We start from the raw sequence: 4,312 nt of genomic DNA on the forward strand, positions 1-4,312 counted from the left end.
GTGGCATTTAAACTGAATGAAGCCTTGTTTCCCCACCACCACCACCACCACAGCTGCCAGTCTTGTAAAAGAAGGCTTCAAAATTATAGGGATAGGATTGAACTTTTGAATTCAGTGATATAGAGAAGTCAAAGATGAAGAAATTTCTTTTAACTAATAAGACAATTTAGAACCTTATTTGTACTTTACAGTTTTATAAACCTTTATAAGCCTCTTATGAGCCTTCCTGGTACCAGGCTTATTTAGGTTCTTTTCACCAATGTCAACTTTCCTTCTAGGAAATTGTTTCAGTTGTTGGGTGGGTAAGTGGGGATTATAAGTGAAGTCCAAGATCATATCTATTTTTTCCTGAGTACCTAGAAAAGAGACCCTACCCTTTCCTGACATAGTCATTTGTAGGAGGTACTTCTCCTAAATAAATGAAGGTAATGCAAACTCCTAAATGAAATTGTTGGTTAAAGGTGGAGGAATTTTTGGAAGATTGTGCTATCTATCCTTAGGGTTGAGTTCAAGTCTCTTGCCCTTGGCAATAAATGTATTTTTGAAGGAGCATAAATGATGCTTCAAAATTTAAAAAAAAAAAGATTGTAGGGGAAGAAGAGGGGTTTAGGGACTTAGGTTAAGGTGAGACTATGATGAGAGTTGATCAAGCCAGGATCTGAGGAAGATCTCACCAAGCTCAATTACCTGATTCTGGTGTCCAAAGGATACACTGACTCCTAACTCAAGGCTAATGTGGGAAGCAATTGAAGAAAATGGCACTGACCAGCTTTTTACCTGCTCCAACTCAGCTTTCTCAGGACCAGCTTGAGGCTGAGGAAAGGGCAAGATCACAGAGATCAAGACAGATTGCAATGATCTCATCAAGAAGAGAACCTCCCCTTTATGGGTATAGGAAAGGTTGGATATCTTGTTTGTTAGAGGATTTTGGAGATGGAGGTGACTTTCCAGAAATACCTATGGTCCAATATCTATTAAATATGGGAAGAAAGAAGAAAATGTGCAATGCATTGGCCATTCAGATGGATGCAGAGGAAAAAATTAAATATGATGCAATTGCTGGACAGAGACAAATGACAAAGTCATTTATAGCAAGTACAACGACCTAAGTTCCCAAAGAAGTTATGAATACAGATGACAATTACCTGCAAAGACCTGATGAAGCCATTAAAGAGATTACAGTTAGGGGCAGCTAGGTGGCACAGTGGATAGAGCAGGGGCTTTGGAGTCAAGAAGACCTGAGTTCAAATTTGACCTCAGACACTTAATAATTACCTAGCCATGTGACCTTGGGAAGTCATTTAACCCCATTGCCTTGCACACACACACACACACACACACACACACACACACACACACACAAAGAGATTACAGGAAAGCCATAGATAGTCCTAGAGATATGTATATGATGCCATGTCAGCTCAAACTGCAGGTAGACTAGCTCCAGCTCATTATTTCTGTGCATACCATCCCAGCAAGGAGTAGCTTTAAATTCTAGAGTAAGCAAAGAGTTATTCAGATGGTGGAAATACAAAGAGAAATATAACAGAGCCTCCAAGATTCAAAATTAATAAGAAAATTCCTTAAGGGCCTCCTTCTCCTACTGTACATGTCATTCATTTTCCTTCCAGAATGATAACCATGAAAGATCAGCAAGAGTAGAAAATTCCATCTTCTGTTTCTAATTGAAAAATGCAAAGGGATATTCTATTCCATTAGACAAACATCTAATTGCTGATGGGAGAGGACTGCAGACAGTTCACATAAATGAAAATTTTGCCAAACTTGCTGAACCTCTGTAATTGCTAATAAAAATTGCTAATAATAAATAATAAATAAATAATTGCTAATAATAAAATTTCTAATAAAAATAAAAATGTCCACCTCATGAGGCAGTGGAGGTACAGGCTCAAGTGGAGAGAAAAATGACCCAAAAGGAAAAGGAGAAACATGAAGAGAAGCTTTGAGAAATGACCCAGAAAGATTGGGAGAGAAGAGCCAGAAATAAGACCAATGTAGAAAAGAAATATGAGGAGCCTTGGGAAGGAGATGAAGTAAAGCATGAAAGAGAGACAACATGGCAGAAATCTTTCCAGGACAGCTCCCAATAAAAGGTTAAAACTACAGAGAAATGAGAATCATGATATCAGTGAAAACATTGCTCTTGGTGAGCCTAATCCTTGTACTTCCAAAGAAGTTCAGTATGACCTGAGACTATTCAATCAGACTAAGGTCATGGACAGTGGTTTTGATGGAAGACAAGATGAAATGTATAATATTTATGACCCAAATTATCTACAGACTCAGTAAAACTCTGGACAAAGACATATATGGTGATCCTGGAGATTTAAATAAACACCAACAGATTTGTTCCCAATAAGGAGTTCTCTGTCATAAGCAGCAAGGCTGAGAAGGACCACTTCATTTTGAGGAAGACCTTTGTGGTCTGGACAAGTTTTTGAAAGAAGCAAAACTGCATGGAAGGTCTCAAAAACCCTCAGATAGAAGCCACCTTAAGTAACATGATCATGGAGGCAAGAACAGAAAGGAGAAAGAAGGGTAGCTTCTCGAGGAGAATGAACTATTATCCTTAACTCTGATGACAAGAAGAAAAGCAAATCTGGTGGGAAGATTTAGTTCACACCCCTGAGTTTTGATGAAAAGGCAGATATGGATTGAAAATAGAACTACTTTTTATAAATGGGGCTAAGGGATTTTTACTTTTAAAATAAATTACTTTAAACAAAAATTAATATATAATAATAAATTATAATAAAATTAACATCAATAAAATTTTAGTCTGTTTATTTTTAAGAGAGGATATTCTCAGTGTTAGGTTTTTGCTCCCCCTTTTTAGCCCACCTTTCCTTATCCCATTAGCATTGAGAGAAACTCCATACTATCCAGCATACTGAGTTAAGATTTTTATATTTTTAGTGATATTAGTTTTAGGGGCTTAACATTTCATTAGTAAAACTATCCTTGTACATAAAGTTTATCACCAACCATGCTGAGTAATTGAAGGTCTTTTCATAATGGAGCTGTCCATAGCTTGTTGAATGTTTGTTCCCATTGTGTGTGTGTGTGTGTGTGTGTGTGTTTGTGTGTGTGTGTGTGTGTGTGTGTGTGTGTGTGTGAAGTTTTAATTTGAAATGGGAGAGTCAACTTCTGTATGGTGCATGAAATGAAAAAAAAAAAGACCAAGGTATGCACTGAGTTGAACAACCACCTGGGGATCATCAGCAAGGACCTGACTGAATTTGTGATTAATCTTGTTGAGAAAAATATATCCTTTGATACTGTTATAACTTCCGCCCCCCCCCCCCAAATGATGCTGAATTCATAGACTTTTTTTAAAATATTTTTTCAAGGCAATGGGGTTAAGTGGCTTGCCCGAGGCCACACGGCTAGGTAATTATTAAATGTCTGAGGCTGGATTTGAACTCATGTACTCCTGACTCCAAGGCCAGTGTTCTATCCACTGCGCCACCTAGCCACCCACATAGACTCTTTTATAAGCAACTTGTTACTTTTTATACAGACCATGTGGCTCCCAGAAAGCCTTCTACTAACCAAGATCCAGTTGTTAAACCAAAGACAGAAAAGGAGAAGCTCAAGGATTTGTTGCCAGTATTTTGCTGAACAGATAATTCTACAGTTCAGACCATGCTTGATGAAGGTAATGTGAAAATATCTATGGATGTCCTCAAAGAACTAGAGGCTCTAATGCCCAGTGATGTTGCACATGAGAACAGAGAGACTCTGAACACCAAAATAAAAAAAAAAAGAAAAAGAAATTGAGTCAGATTTGGAATTGAAGCTGAGACAAAGACCACACAGACAGACACTGTTCCTGATTAAGGTCACATTCTAGGACTTGAGATAGGAGTGTCAGGAAATCTAGATTCTGATCTAGAAACAGAAGACCAAGTCCTATCAAAGACTATTAGAATTGGGAAGAAGAATAATGAAAGATGGTAGGACAAATATGTGGACTGGCCTCCACCTGAATAGCCTTCTATTGGGGAAATTGGACAAATTGGACAAAGAAAAGAGAATAAAAATAAAATTTAATTAGTTTGCAAAAATCACCATTTAACTAGCATTCATATTTCATTGATTCTTGTTCCATAATGTCCATAAGAACTCAGTGTTCAACCCTGTTTAGAGAACTCAAACCCTGACTATCCATAGTTGCTAGCCAGTAAAAATGTGTTATTTAGTCTTAATTTTAGTGCCTTCCCTCTGAACTACCCTCAATTTAACCTGTCTCTCTATCTTGTTTTTACATCATTTTTTTGCTTCTTTTCCT

The 4,312-nt window shown here is 37.4% G+C and overlaps 1 pseudogene; it reads left to right on the forward strand.

The window, feature by feature from the left end:
* Positions 1–755: 755 nt before the first annotated feature.
* Positions 756–2,594, forward strand: LOC141499380 (SNW domain-containing protein 1 pseudogene; annotated as a pseudogene).
* Positions 2,595–4,312: the final 1,718 nt, after the last annotated feature.

Source organism: Macrotis lagotis, chromosome X (assembly GCF_037893015.1).
Source record: "Macrotis lagotis isolate mMagLag1 chromosome X, bilby.v1.9.chrom.fasta, whole genome shotgun sequence".
In the NCBI taxonomy this organism is placed as follows: domain Eukaryota; kingdom Metazoa; phylum Chordata; class Mammalia; order Peramelemorphia; family Peramelidae; genus Macrotis; species Macrotis lagotis.